This window comes from Neovison vison, chromosome 8 (assembly GCF_020171115.1).
Source record: "Neovison vison isolate M4711 chromosome 8, ASM_NN_V1, whole genome shotgun sequence".
In the NCBI taxonomy this organism is placed as follows: Eukaryota; Metazoa; Chordata; class Mammalia; order Carnivora; family Mustelidae; genus Neogale; species Neogale vison.
In genome coordinates this window covers 138,146,328-138,162,492 of record NC_058098.1, presented here as the reverse complement: position 1 = coordinate 138,162,492, position 16,165 = coordinate 138,146,328, and the positions used below count along the sequence as shown (strand labels likewise).

General features: G+C 48.2%; 1 protein-coding gene across 11 annotated transcripts in view; it reads right to left on the bottom strand.

The window, feature by feature from the left end:
- Positions 1 to 4,118, bottom strand: part of KIDINS220 (kinase D interacting substrate 220) — a 95,984-nt gene extending 91,866 nt beyond the window's left edge. For all 11 annotated transcript variants that reach the window (XM_044262122.1, XM_044262124.1, XM_044262123.1 and 8 more), the window contains exon 1: positions 3,972 to 4,118. The gene's annotated coding sequence lies outside the window, so the exon portion shown is untranslated. The remainder of the gene's footprint in view (positions 1 to 3,971) is intronic.
- Positions 4,119 to 16,165: the final 12,047 nt, after the last annotated feature.

The following is a 16,165-nucleotide window of genomic DNA, read 5'->3' as shown; positions in this document are numbered from 1 at the left end:
CTTCATTTGTTCATCTTGTAAGATGAAGTCTAACACCTCAGTAAGGCATCCAGGATCTGGCTCTAACTACCACTCTTACCTCTTGACACCAGCGCCACACCCTCCCACAGCCCAGCCAAGCTCCAAGTTGTCCCTACCCGCAGGCTGCTCCGCACACCTGCCTTTGCTCAATTTACTCCTTCCATTTTGAACACCATCCTCAAGTCCACTGTTTCAAAGCATCAACCACTGTCTCCAGAGTACAACCATTACCATTTTCTGTCTACCGCATTTCCTAACATCTGACATCAGCCAACCAGACTCTCAGTGCCCTAGTTTAGGGCATTCACCATCTATGCGAATCAAGACTCCTTCAGTACAAGAAACAAATTTAAACTAGCCTAAGGAAGACAGGAAATAAGGATACTGATTTATTTCCCATAACCACATTGTGGGAAGGGTGGGTGCCACTGGACTGCAAATGCCAGTAGAATTCTCATTCTCTGTTGGCTTAATCTACGTTTGTTATAGATCAACTTCTACACAAATGGGAATTTGGCTGCCAACAGCTATCTAGTCCAAGTCAGACGGTTTCTCAGAGAAAGCAGATTATTCTTTGTTCCCAGATTCAAAAGTCCCACATTGGGCCAAGTGCTACTGGAACCAATGAACTATAGTCACAGGACTGGGAAGGGGTTAAAGGTCACATAGTACTGGCAATGTTTCCCGAAAAGAGGAAACTGTTGTAATCTACGAATCTGTCCTAAGAATTTCTACTGTGCCATCTCACCTGGATCACTGTGACAGCCCCCAACTTGTGTCTCCTCTCTCCAGTCTTACCCCACCTCAATCAAGCTGCCACACTGAACCAAGAGTGACCTAAAATACACTTCTTTAAAATTCTTCTGTTAGTTCCCCATAAATTCATGCTGGGAGAACAAATGATGATGGTTTTATTACCCAAAAGTTTATTCAAGGGACTGAAACTCTCAAATCCTTTGAAAGCTACTGTAAAGATTCAATTCTATAATTCCTATGAAAAACTATGCTCTGTGTAGAGCAGTGAGGATTCATAAACACAGTTCTGGATTATGATTATGAAGACCTGTAGACCCTTCACAATCCTGCCCCATCTCACCATTCCAGCCTCATCTCCGTCTCCCCTCCCACCCCCATCCCTCCCACCCTTGACACAAAGCTTCCACTTCGACTCTTCCAGGTCCAGGCTGACTAATCTGCTTGCAACCCTTGGCTGCCCCACACTTTTTTTTTTTTTACTCAGGCCTCTGCATTTACTTCTCCCTCAGCTTAGAAAGCCCATCCTCCATAGATATGCCTGGACAGTTTCTACTCATCCATATGAACTGGCTCTAACATTATCTTCTGGAAGCCTCCACCGACTGGCTGCTTGCTCTAGGCTGGGCCAGTGCCCTGAACTCAGTCTCTCTAACCTGTGGATATGCCTCAGCTTTGATGGCTCATATACCATTTTATTTTCTTGTCCACAACTCTAAACTCCAAGTTCTTGAGGAAAGACCCACCTTATATCTGGTGTAATGCCTACAAAATTGGAGCTGAGAAAGAGAAAAGCAGCCCCTGACTGTCAGGAACTGGCCTGCATCACACAGTTAGACCTTGGTATTGTCACGTGAAGATAAACATGGGCAGCCGAGTGCCAAGGTAGCGTACACCCAAAAACAATGTATAGCATGAATGGAATGTGTAAGTAAAAAGTAAGCGCTAGGACCGGAAGTGAAGGTGATTGGTTAGATCCGTAACTTCTTCAAGGATAAGGGCTGTCTCTCCTTTGTCCTTATATCCCTAGAACCTATCACAGGAATATACCAAATAGAATCACAGTAACTATCAAACTGAATAACTGCATAGGTGTACTAAACATGCCTCTTCCCTAGGTCTTTGCCTGCCCACAGGCTCTGCTACCCTCGACAGCCCTGTTTTCTACCATCAGCCATCATCAGGGATGGGCACATGATCTGGGACACGTGAATGCTCAAAAACATAAGCCGGGCCAGTGAGATTCCTCTTCAGAACTGGGAATCAGACACCAAAGTCTCAGTCATTATGGGCCATGTGCCAAATGATACAGTTTTGAGATAACCAGTCGGCAGAGAGAACCTAACAGATATGAATAGAGACGTAAGAAAACAAATGCAGCCCCTGAGAGAGAGGCAGAAGGTGTAGCTGCCTTGGATCCTGAGTTCTTGCTGATTCTCATTAAGTCCCATAAATCTCCTTTTCCCTGAGGTAAAAGAGTAAGTCTCTGTTCTGTGCCTTCCAAACAGCCCTAATACACGGCAGATAAAGCTGAGAAACTGACAGTTTTTGAGCAAAATCAGGAAGAGGGAGATGGCACACGGGCATGATTCTAGGAAAGTTAATCTCTCAGCAGTGTATGTAGCCCAGGAAAGAAAAATTAGAACTCTGGACACCAGTCAGGGAACCACCAAAATAACCCACAGGAAATGAAGAAGAAATGAGAGATATGAGCTTGAACATTATAAAATCCCCCATATTTGACCTTTTAACCTACCAAAATACCCAGAAGAGAGATTCTGGATGTAAAATCAAAGAAACTATGTGACTGGAGATTTAAAAAAAAAAAAAAAAGAAGTCAAGGATGACTAGATGCCACGCATCAGTGACTGGAGGAGGTGTACCCATTAACCAAAAGGCAAGTCAGGAGGAAGTGAGGACTTTTTTCTGCAGGGTCATGGCCCCCTACCACCTCCCTACTCTGGCCATGGGGTGCTTTGGCCAGGCTGAATTTGACATGCTCCAAAAAGGATGGGTTGGTTAATCCACCAGTATTTGTAAAAACCATCTGGATATCATCATTCTCGCAAAGAATGCAGAACGAGGATTCTCACACTTGTGTGCACCAGAGCTACTCGGCAAGTCTGTCAAATACAAATATTCCTTGGCTTCTACCCGAAAGAATCCCACCCGGCAGATCTGGGATGAGCCCAGAATTGACGTTTTAACAAGCAGCCCAAAATGATTCTGATGACCAGTCTCCATGCGGCTAAAGCTAGAGAACAAAGAACACTCCGCGGCCGCAGCCACTTCTCCCCGTTGGCTCTCCATCAGCTCTCGAAGGTGCTTTAAACATTTTTAGATGTTCAGTCCTCAGTGTTGTCCAAGTGTGGGCAACGACAAAACATCAGAATCGCCCGGTGGAATCGGAAGGCGTGACTCCAGAGCCACACCCCGGCCAGCGGAACGGCAATTTCTGAAGGTAAGGCTCGGAAAACTGCATTTTCAGCCGGCGCCCCTAGCGGCTCGCAGAGACGGCTCCATCAACAGTAACTAACAAGAAAACGTTCTTCATTGGTTTAAAGCTTTCTCTATGTCAAAACAACTTGAAAGAAAAAATAATCCAATATTGCTGGCGGACAAAGAAATCGTTTCCCTATAAATAAATCATGGAGGCATCGCAATCAACGCCTTACTGCTGTTTTTCCAGGCACCGGACAAGAGAGCAAGGAAGCCCGATAAGAAAGCAAAGGAAGAAAACGATCCACCTGGCCCTCGGAAGCCCGGAGAAAGAAACCTGAACACCTGCCTTAACGGTACCAGCTAAGGCGGGTCCCGAGACGGAGGGTGTGCCAGCGGCTGCGGCACAGAAGAGAACAGTTTCACCAAGGCCCCTCCCCCATGCTCCCTACCCCCAGCCCCAGACACGCACCTCTCCGCCGCCTGCCAGACTGACCACCCGAGACACCAAGTGCGAGACCTTCGCGGCGCTCCAGCAAGCGCGGCCTCCCGGGGAAAGCCAGACCTCGAGCTCCCCGGGCGCCCAGCCGCGGGCCCCCACACCCGGCCTCGCCCCCTCCTCCGCCGGCCGCGGCCCTGCTACACCCGGCCTCACCCCCTCCCCACCCACCCCCCCTCACCAGGCCGCGGACCCCCACACCGGGCCTCGCCCCCACCTCCTCTGCCCGTCATGCCGCGGAGCCGACCATCACACTGACCGTCTCACAGTCCGGCCTGAGGACCGCGCCCCACAGCTCGAACGGAAAGGGTCTGCTCTGCCGCGGGCGCCGTCAGAAGACGGGAATGGGAGAGGCGGCGGCTTCCAGCGCTTCACCCTCACCAAACCCGGCGGCCATTTTCGTCCCTCTCCGCAAACTGACAGGTCACGTGGCCGCGGGCGGCGGGGCGGGGCTGTAGGTGGCCACGCCCCCGGAGGGCCGGGGAGCCTGAAGGCCCCAGGGAGCCGGCGGACGAGGTGGTGTGCCGCAGGCAGGTCGGCGGATCCCGGGACTCGTGGCCCTCCGCCCCCTCGCTTCTGACCTCCAAATGGGTGTATTTTTGACAAGTACCCGGGGCAATATTTTCTTCCTTGTCAGTGTCACTCCTTTTATGATAATTTATAGTCCCCATTCACCATTGTAATCAAAATTTAGGCAGAGAAATAAACCCATTTATAGCTTCAGAAAACATTGCTAATACATTGCAAACTAAAGCCCGCCAAAGTCTCTCCTCCGGAACCCGGAAGCCAGGTGTCCACCCTGTCCGAGCGCCTGTGGGATTACATCTATCCTGGTCTTTCCTTGAGCCCACCTCCTCCCTGCCGGCTTGGCAGCCCAGGGTCTCTGCGGAAGGTACCTGGGCTTGCGTGAGGCCGAAAGCAATTGAGAGCTTTCAGCTCGGGTCCTACTGTGGACTCCTTTCAAGGCCTCCCTCCTGGAAATGTTCAGCTTCCTGGGTGTCTGTGACTCTCATTCTCCTATTTCCGCTCCCATTTCCCTGGCCGCTGCTCTCAGATTCCACTTCCCTTCAACTGCTTGTTTCTAGAGTCTTCCCCGTCCGCACCCAGTGACCCAGTGTGATCCTCCTCCTGTACTGCTCCAGTCTGGGAACGGGCTGCTGCCCCATCCACCAAGAGCGGAACTGGGAAGTCATTTCATATGGCTCAGCCCCCACCACCCCCCACCCTCCCCACCCCTGACCTCCCCAAGGTCATCCCATCAGCCACTTCATCAACTCAGATCCAATGGCTGCAGAAACTCCTACCAGGATTATCCTAAGAGCCCCCAACCCCCTCCCTGTATCTGCTGGTGCCCCACTCACTGGTTCAACAGGAGATTGCTCCCTCGGGACACTTCTTTGATTAAATTTCTCAGCAGCCTTCCATTTCCATAGAATAAATTGCCAGAAAGTACTTAGCATGCAGTCCTCCTAAGGAGCTGGCCCCTTGCCAGACTTCCTGCCATCCCATGGCTCTGGCCATTGAGCTCCTCCTATCCTGTCCCCACCCCCAAATGCTTGTAAATGGCAAGCATTTACAGTTCATGGAACATTGGGCCATATTCGGTCTCATCTCCGTTCTTTCCCAATGTTGTTTCCACCCCTAGAAGTTCTGCCCTGTCTCTTGTCCAGCTGATTCCAAGGGATGCAATTGCAGTGGTCCCCAATTTTGTGTAGCTTCCTGGATGACCTCAAGCAGATCTGGCCAGTCCATCTACTGTATCCACCTTCTTACTCTGTAACGCCTAGAGGTACCCAGAGAGCTTGTGTTAAAGCATATTTACCCTGTTTACCTGTCTTCCCCACACTATGAGGTTCACTCCATCCTTATTCCACACCCACTCCTTTACCCTGTTTGAAATAGTGTCTGGCCTCAGTAAGCCAATAAGGAAGAAACCACACTATCTACCATCCTGTTGTATGATCCAGGGTAACGCCTCCTTGTCTCGTGCATGTCTCACCAATGTCTATTAGAGCCATGACTCCTCATTGGCTTTTTCCAGGAGTTGCCAGATTGATCCACTGGGAAATACTTTTCAATGGTCCCCAACCTTGGCACATCAGAACCATTCACGGGCCTTCATATAAACTAAGACCTCGGGTGGGGATTTAAAAATAGCTCCCCAGCTGACTCCAATGACATACCATTCTCGGACTTGGGTTTGAGTCCCACTGGGCCTAAATCAGTGATTTCAAGATGAACATACTATTTTTATGTCAAATAACTTTTGACAGCCCACACAGGACAGCAGGTGATGTTTTAGTGACCACTGGTTGTGAAATTGGCATGGGAATTGGAATTTGTGGCTTCATAGAGATCCGTAGCCCCACACCGGCAGCCTGCACTCTCAACATAAAGAACCGCCTGAGTAGTGAGCAAGGCAGTTGACAGGTTTTCTTTTCTTTCTTTTTTTTTTAAAAAGATTTTATTTATTTATTTATTTGACAGAGAAAGATCACAAGTAGGCAGAGAGGCAAACAGAGAGAGAGGAGGAAGCAGGCTCCCCGCCGAGCATAGAGCTCGATGCGGGACTTGATCCCAGGACCCTGAGATCATGACCTGAGCCGAAGGCAGAGGCTTAACCCACTGAGCCACCCAGGCGCCCCTGACAGGTTTTCTTGATGAGTGTGTGGACACAAGAGAAAACGTGGATTGGGTCAAAATGCACTGACGGTCTTGCAGAAGTGTGTTGGCTAATGAAATGATGGCTTAGGGAGATGGGGTTCTTCAATCCTTGCATGCCTTCGCCTGGGGGACACCACTATGAGAGGAGCTGCCCCCAGGATAATCCCTCCTCACACCATTCCCTCCAGCCCCTGCACCCCATAATTTTTGCAAGTGCAGCAGCACTGCCTGGTCAGTGCAACTGCCCCTCCACAGGAAGGCCAGGGGCTCCGGCATCACTGAGCTCTGGCCCACTACATGTGAGCCATGCAGAGAGACAGCGAGTCAGCACACCAGAAAGCTTTTCCTCGGGGAAACTGGAATATACAGCAGAAAGCAAGACAGGGGAGGTGGGGCAGGAAGCTGTCGTTTACCAGCGTCGGTGGTCCCAAGCCCCTCTCTGGGGAGTTCTCATTTAAAAGCCTTACAAATCCCCTTCTAGAAGTGGGATAGTCAGTCCCAGATGTTGAAAAGACAATTGCCTCTGCTACGTGAACGTCCTCCCCTCCTCCTTTCCCCAAATGAAAATCCCCGAAGATACTCCGTGTACAAGCTGTTCTTTGAGGAGTAATTAAAAACAAAAACAGGCCAGATAACTGCCTGGAAAGAAGCTACTGGAAACAGGCTTTGCTCCAGCCCACATTTTGATGGAGGATGAGAGGAAGGTGAGGAGGGTCAGATTCCAAGGATGGCAGAGTGGGAGGAAAGAGAAGCAACGAAGGAGTGAAAAGATTGACCAGGTAGGGTTCCCCCTCCATGACAGGTCTGACCTGGGGAGGGAGGAGACTTGAGGAAGGGTTTAGTGCTCTACCACGCCAAACATTTAATAGCCAAAATGAAAACTTTTACTGACTAAAAGTGACTAGATATGATTGAAGAGTGAGGAGAAAAGTTATGAAATGATGAGCCCTACTGGAAATTTCATCCAGGGGTGGGAAGCCAGAAGAAGGCTGCGAGCATTTACAGGTGCAGCCCCGAGGAACAAGAAAGTGACTTTATAATCCCACTGCGGCTCATTCTCTTCCACCAACATAAGGGGGACCTTTAGGAAATTCTGTCTATTTTGATAATGAATATTCCCTAACTTGTGCCAAATGCTGTTTATCCCTTTCAGACTCAAGGACTCTAAGTACATTGCCCCAATGTAACTGTTGCAAAATAGAAGTGAAATGCCTTCTCTTCCGCTTTCTTCCAAACATCTCTCTCTTTCCACTTTCCTTGGTCTTTTTGCGGTTTACAGCTTGCCTCAATCTTTCTGGCAAACAGATCCTAAGGGCTTTCTTGCTTCAGCAGAAACGCTTAAATCACTCCAGGAGTCTGGCTTTTCTACTTGTCATGTGCTATTATGTGGCGGGAAAACTAGGAGTTATCTTTCCATCCCTCACCACCCTCCCCATCGACACTGTAATTTTCATCACCCTTTCATCTTTTTAACAATATCAGCATATTGGGATGAGGGTTTCAGCAGTCCAAGCTCCTCACATGGCTTCAATTTTCTTGCATATCAGATTTTCCATAGAAATCTTAAAAAGTTATGGAGCTCCTGGGTGGCTCAGTCAGTTAAATATCTGACTCTTGGTTTCCACTCAGGTCATGATCTTAGGGTCCTGGGATCAAGCCCTCCTCAGGCTCTGAGCTCAGTGGGGAGTCTGCTTGTCCCTCTCCCTCCCTCCCCCTTCTGCTCCTCCTCCTACTCAGTGTCATGGTCTCTCTCTCTCTCCCTCTCTCTTTAAAAGAAATAAATGAATAAAAATCTTTTTTAAAAGGAAATCTTGAGGCACCTGGGTGGCTCACATGGTTAAGCATCTGCCTTTTGGCTCAGGTCATGATCCCAGATAAATAAAATCTTTCAAAAAAAAAAAAAAGAAATCTTCAGAAGTTATACACTATCTTGCTTTTGAAACAGCTTTCCTCTGATTATAAAAAGGAACATATGTTCATTATGAAAAATTGGTAAAACACAAAAAATTCGAAGAGGTAGCTCCCCTAATCTCACCACATAGAATTCTCTAACTTTTTGAACAGATTTGAAGCAAAAACTTTATTGACCCGAGTTATTCCTTTAAACGTCTATCACTGGAAAGCAGCAGGGGAACAGGGATGTTCATGAGATGTCATTTCATCCTTAATTGATGATGGCATTGCTAGCACTTCTCAAGGTATCTATGCCAGTGTCCTCCCTGACCAGTTTAATTAGTATGTTCCTTCTGCATTAAAACACACACACACACACACACACAGAAGGAAGTTTCTTCACCCTGGGATGGCACCAGAAAGAGAAGGAATCTAAAACCCTGTGCTCAGTTGGGGTGGGGAGAGAGAGGGAGAGACAGACAGAGTGAGAGAGCTGGAGGAAAGAAAGTTATAACAGAGTTAATTATCAGTCCACAAGAAAAAGACTGATTTTTAGTTGTTTGCACCTCTACTTAAGTCAAACAAGGCTACCATCAGGCCAGACACATTTTCACGTGGCCAACCTAAGAGACTGACTTAAAAAGGCAACAGGAAGAAGGAAAGAAAGACTTTTTTAAATTCTTTTTTTTAAAAAAGATTTTATTTATTTATTTGATAGAGAGCGTGCACAAGCAGGGGGAGTGGGAGGCAGAAGGAAGAGGAGAAGCAGACTCCTCTGCTGAGCAGGAAGCCTGACTCGGGGCTCCATCCCAGGACCCCGAGATCATGACCTGAGCCCAAGGCAGACGCTTAACTGACTAGGCCATGCAGGTGTCCCAGAAAGAGAAATTAAGGATGCAGTTAATATGCAGATCAAGTAAGCTGCGTGTTTGCTGGACCCCACTCTGACCCACAAAAACAGAAAATACGGTACATTTGTATAGGTGTTTGAGGTGGTAATGAGTAAGTCACATGGACTTTTCTTCCTTTATACTGGGGCACAGGCTTTTCCTGAAAGTAATTTTCCTTCAGGGGCACAGGTAGGCCATAAACAGATAAAATTAATAAAAACTTTGATTAGCTTTTATCAAGAATAACAGAAAAGGAGACAAGAGGATGATTCAAAATACATCCAATATAAGGAAACAGCCCGAATGACTCTCATCTGACTTTCTGATTCATTTTGCTCAGGGAGAAATTGACTAACGATGGAGAACAACGGAATGTTATTCTGATAATCATGTGCTCCTGACGTTTTGTTCCTTTAGGAATTTGGACCCATAAACCAGTGTGAATACGTGTTTTTAGTCTATGATGGCAGTGCCTTTTGGTGGAAATTCCTGTACGAATGGCTAAGCCATCCAGACTTCACGCTGCCGCAGTGACTGCGTGGAAGTTTCTTGTGTCTAGAGCGTGGCATTTCAGTATATTTGTTTTCCAGATCATCTCTGTCTTCATCAGTATTAAGAGTGGAAACCTTGCAACGCCGCGCAGCTCAGGACTGCTTCTCTTCCACACCCTCCCCACTCCCCCAAACCTGCCACTGTCCCAGGAATTTATGTCACTTTGTTAGTAAAATACCCCATGCCTCCTCAACTACTTCCCTTCTGTGTTCGCTCTGATGAAAACCCAGGTCTCTCATGGGGTCATACCTTTCCTTGCAGACCCCTTAACGATTAGCTGGTTTCCCTCTCTCATCACTGGGCCTGGAGGTGAGGAAGATCCCCTGCTTCCTTCTCATTGTCACATGCAAAAAATTTCCCCTGCTTCCTTCCTAAAACAGTAGACTCGCTGTCCCCCCTTGCTGCCGACACCTGGGTCACTCCCCACTAGAAAATACTGGAACCTGGTTAGCATCATTCTTTCCGGGGCACAATCCCTGATGATTTCAACATCTTGACAGAAGAACCTGCCAGCACTCCAGCCTCCTGGGTCCCTGACCTGCCTTCCAGGGAGGATCTTGTCGCCACTAGCTGGCATGCTTCAGACCTAGTCATCCACCAGAAGTTTCCATTTCAAACACTATGTTCTCAGCCACCCCTCCAGCTTCCATCTCCCCCGCTCCCTCACCCCGCCACCCCCTACACAGGCTCCATCTGTCCTGGCGGCACTGGGTGCTGATCCCAGGACCTCAGTCCACGGTCTTAGTCATTTCCCTTACTTGCTTAGCCCCTGGTCTGGAATCAGGACTGGAGGATCGCTACAGTTAGAGCGCCGTTCTTTAAAAGCACAGGGATTCTGATGAATTCCGTATTGTGTGCGGCAGCAACAACAACAAAATGTGGTGTGTTGGTAATTGTATGTGCTAAATCCCTGAAATCTATCTACCTATAAATGGATAGAGAAACATATGCTTTTTCTTTTAGAATAGTTTTAGATTTACAGAAACTGTGGTAAAGATAGCAGTGTTCCCACATACCCCATGTTCCCCAGGTTTTTTTTGAAGATTTATTTATTTATTGAGAGACACATGGAGAGACATGGAGACACATGGAGAGTGTGCATGGAGAGTGGAGGGGCAGAGGGAGGAGGAGAGAGAAACTCTAAGCGGACCCCACGCTCAGCTCCAACACAGGCTTGATCCCACGACCCAGAATCAGACCCGGAGACCAAGACCTGAGCAGAAGCTAAGAGTTGGATGCTTGAGCGGTTATACCACCGAGGCTCTCCTTCCCAAAATGCCAGAATCTTACCTTAGATGGTACATTTGTTATAACTTTAACTAGCGCGGATACATGACTGACTACAGCCCACACTTTATTCAGATTTCCTTAGTCTTTCTTTTAGCCTAATGGCCTTTGCAGAACCCCAAGTAGGATCTAGTGCCTATTTAGTCATTACGTCTCCTTGGGTTCCCTTGACAGTGACAATTTCTTAGACCTTATTTTTAAAAAACAAAACAAAACGAAACAAAAAAACAGTCTTTTGCTCTTTATAGTTTCTTTTTTTTTTTAAGATTTTATTTATTTATTTGACAGACAGATCACAAATAGGCAGAGAAGCAGGCAGAGAGAGAAGAGAAAGCAGGCTCCCCACTGAGCAGAGTGCCTGATGCGGGACTCGATCCCAGGACCCTGGGATCACGACCTGAGCCCAAGGCAGAGGCTTTAACCCACTGAGCCATCCAGGCGCCCCTCATAGACCTTATTTTTGATGACCTTGACAGTTTTGAGTTGTACCGGTCAGGTTATTTCCCAGAATGCCTCTCCATTGCGATGTGCTCGCTGTTTTTCTCTTGAATTAACTTTGGCAGGAGAGAACTTCCTTTTTGACAACTTTATGCATCTAATGACTGAAAGAACATTTCAATTCTAGCACAAAAAGCCCAGGGGGCTGGCTTAAGGGAGGGCCAGGCTCCTGCCTCGACCCCAGAGAGAAGTAGGTCATGTTTGAATGGTCAGCATTCATCATTATTCCTGGCACATAGTATAAGCTCATCGAACGTTCCCTGACTAGCGACAGCAAGGAGGCCGTATCCTGACGATGAACCCAGCGTTAGCTAGGCGGGAAAGGTCGGGGGGGATGTGGTATGGAGGAGAATTCTGGGTGAAGGAACAGCAGATACAAAGGCTGGGAGGCAGGAGAGAGAGACTGCAGGAAGCACAATTCTCCATCGTGACTGGAGCATAATAAAAGGAAGCGCCTTAGTCCGCTCAGGCTTTTTAACAAAGAACCATAGACTGGATGGCTTATAACAGACGGAAACTTATTTTTCACAGTTCAGTAGGTTGGAAGTCTAAGATCAGAGTGCCAGTTTGGTCAAGTTTGGGTGAGAGGCCCTCTTGGAGGTTGCTGTCTGCCCACGTTTACACTGCGCCCTCCACGGTGGAAGGAGCAAGGTCGCTAACTGGGTTCTCTTTTACAAGGGCACGAATCCCATTTTGAGGGCCCCACACTCATGACCTTAGCACCTCCCAGAGGCCCCACCTTTTCACACCCTTACCCTGGGGTTAGGATTCTGACATAAATTTCAGGCTAAGTGTAGTGCACAGGTTTCCTTCCTTCCTTCCTTCTTTCTTTTTTTTTTTAAGATTTTATTTATTTGACAGAGATCACAAGCAGGCAGAGAGGCAGGCAGAGAGAGGGGGAAGCAGGCTCCCTGCTGAGCAGAGAGCCCAATGTGGGGCTCAATTCCAGGACCCTGAGATCATGACCTGAGCCGAAGGCAGAGGCTTAACTTGCTGAGCCACCCAGGCGCCCCAGTGCACAGGTTTCTGACCTGGGTCACCAGAGAACTATTCACGAGAGCTCGTGAGACAGTCACTCTGAGAGCAATCACAGGTTCTGGGTGATGAAACTAGATGATGAGTTTGCTGTCCCAAATGTGGGATGCCTGTGATTTTTAGGTGCGGAGGGTAGGATGGACTCTGAGGAAGTAGAACGGCATGCGGACGGAGAATCCGGTGGGATGGGTCTGCAGACAGTGATCCCAAGAAGATATCAAGAAGGCAGGGGTCGTCAGAGCCAAATGCTGCAAAGGGCACATGACATGAACAAGGAAAACCAAGCACCACGATTCAGCAACAGAGGTAAAAAATGACCTTCTGTGGTGTTCGGTAGAGGGCTGGGGTCGAGTAGGGAAGCAGAGGGCCTGTGTTGACTTGTCTTTTGAGCAGCTTATTGTACAGGCTTCGGATTGTAGGATGGTTTTCCAGTACTTGTCTGTTTTGGGGGGTTTTGAGGGAGGGTTGTTTTGTCTTTTTGGATGGGAGAAGCTCGAACCTAAGGCAGTGTTTGTAACATGTTTCCTCAGATGGATGATTCACAAATTTAAAAGTTGTGACCAACAGGAACTCAGCTTTCTTGAGGGATTGGTGGCCCCTTGGCCCGCGGAGGGGACCTCATGTTACCAGCTCTCCGTCTCTGGGCGCTGGGCAGCTGCCTTTCCCATTGACAGTATGAACATCCGGCACTTCAGCTCAGATCTTAGGATCTCACACTCACCCTGTCAGAAGCGATGCCACCAGTGACGGCATCCCCCTACTGGACGCAGGGCACCCCATTCCGACCTGGTCCGGCAGGTCCGGACCGTGGGTCTCAGCCTGTGCTAATGGACACCATTGGTATTGCTCTGAAGGGCGGGACACGAAGAGATCACACAAGCAAAAGCATATTTGAAAAATAAAAGACACGTCATAGGAAAATAGAAAAGATTTTACCAGGAGGGAGAACGGCAGTATTTTAAAGACATTACCAGTCTGAGCTGGCATCTGGCCCTAGGAGCAGCCTGAGCCAACCAGGCCATCTTGCTAGAGAATCCTAGAGCAGCTACACGGAACAGAACACAAAATTATTTTTAAAGTCACACAGCTAAGTTTGAAAGAAAGGCAACCAAATGAAAAGCTGACCAAAAGCTGACCAAAAGTTGTTACTTCCGAGACAGGGAGGAGGGAAAGGGATGCTGGCTTTACGGGCAATGTGCTTTTTATTAAAAAAAGAAAAAAAAAAAAAAGCACATTTGAATCTACTGTGGTGGAAGCACCTGTTCGATCCGAGCTGCTCTCTAGTGGACTATACACTTGAAATATGTCGCAAAGTTTTTTTTTTATTTTAATTGTCTAAATTCCATTTTTCCCATTATGCCTTTTTCTGATTGGAGGGAAGATACGTTATTGTTGGATAGTGGGCACACAGTGGGTCTGAACTGCTCTTTCTCCTGTTTGTGTGCAATACTGTGGCATGCCTGATTGCGCTTTTCTTCCTCTCATCAGAGCTCCTCCCAGCGCGCTGCCAGCCAGCAGCAGGCTTCCTCACAAACCCAGCCGGCTTTGCCCCGTGATCCCCGCCTCCCCCGCCTCCCCCGCCTCCCCCGCCTCCCCCCCCACCCCCTCCCGATTCCAAAGGCCCTTTGTGCACGCCTGGAATAAAGCACTTACTGTACTCTGTAGTGATCATTGATTAGCTTCCTGAAGCCAAGGCCAGTGGTTTATTTTGTAGCTACCAGCACGTGGGTGGGAAGTCATTAAAGAATTGTGGAATGAACAGCTCAAAGAAAAAGATAAAATACATTACGATGTCCATGTATATGAAATAGGGGGTCTTCCATACCGTGAAGTCAATTCAGTGACCCACGCTGTCGCGCTTGTCAGGACAAACACGGGGATCGGATGGGCTGGCAGGCGGCTCTGGCTGCTGCGTCCCTACCGCTCTCGGTCATGGCCCAATTTCAGCACAGCCCTGAATCTCAAAATGGGGTCATTAAAACTGCCATCACAGTCTAAGGTCTTCCAGCGAGAAAGCACCAAGATGGGATTGTCTTGGACGTGTTCAGCCTAGCATCTTTGTACAACGGTCCACATTAACCCAGGTTTCTTCCACAACAGTCATGGCAGAGTCCAGAAGAGCCTCTGGAAACACATTCCAGATTGGAATCATGGCACAGGAACCTCATGGGGCGGACTCCTTGTGCTCTGCTATAGATACCATATATGGGTGTAAGGGTTTGGTTTGGTTTTTTATTTTTATTTAAGATTTTATTTATTTATTTGGGAGAGAGAGAGAGAGAGAGAAAGAGAGAGAGAGCATGGGAGGGGGAAGGTCAGAAGGAGCAGCAGACCTGCTGAGCAGGGAGCCTGATGCAGGACTCGATCCCAAGACTCCAGGATCATGACCTAAGCCGAAAGCAGCCGCTTAACCAACTGAGCCACCCAGGCGCCCTGGTTTTGTTTTTTGTTTGTTTGTTTGTTTTAAAGAGTTTATTTATTTATTTGAGAGACAAAGATCACAAGTAGGCAGAGAGGCAGAGAGAGAGGAAGGGAAGCACCCTCCCTCCTGAGCAGAAAGAGAGCCTGATGTGGGACTCAGTCCCAGGACCACGGGATGATGACCTGAGCTGAAGGCAGAGGCTTTAACCCACTGAGCCACCCAGGTGCCCCTGGTTTTGTTTTTTAAAGTAAGTTCTATGCCCAATGTGGGGCTTGAACTCATGACCCTGAGATCAAGAGTCACACCTTCTATCGACTGAGCCAGCCAGGTGCCTCTACTTTGAGGTTGTTTGAATTGCCTCCCAAAGTGCTTACAATGTGACTACAGTTTGTTTTAAATAATTTTTAAGCAGTTAAAGAGTCAACAACGCCTTAGAAAATTATCATATTGAACAATCCCTTAGTAAAAACAGCATCTCACCTCTCACGATGGGACAGGCAGTATTCAGTCCTACAGGCGGGATTTAAAGCCTCTGAAATTAGGAAACACACACGCACACACATGTATTTTTAAACTACAGTTTAATCATCTTTAAAGAAACACAGATTAGAAAAGAACATTTATATGTAAGTTAAAAACATCTTTAAAACCCAGCAATACGCCCGCAGCGCGGCGCTGAGGACACGGCTTGGAAACGAGCGGTCAGGGAACCATCACGTCACCGGCTAACGGACGCGGGGGTGGTTTAAACTGAGAACCATACAACAAGTGCTAATTTATGGGTCTGTTGAAAAATAACACTTCTTTAAAAAAATATTTTGCAATAATGACAACAAAGAAGCACAGAACACCACGTGCTGGTCTCACCCAGGGAGGGCCGACGGGCGCGGTCACGGCCGGCTGCGGGAACCGGGGCCCTCCTCGTGCAGGGGAGACTGGCCCAGCCCTCCTGGGCAGAGACCACGACAGGGCTCTCAGAGGGCAGGCAGGAAGGAGCTCACAACGTCTCACTCTGCATGTGGAAGGGTTTCTCTTGGGTCACCTGAATTATGTTTTACTTTCATCCCTATTGTTTTCTCGGGTACCCTCCTGGTTCGGAGAGGCGGTCGCGCCCAGGGGACAGAGATGGAGACTGGCTTGGGACATATCTGGGCGGGATGTTGGATTCCTTTTTCCTTGTAACCAAAAGTCAGGGGAAGGTGTACTTTGTGG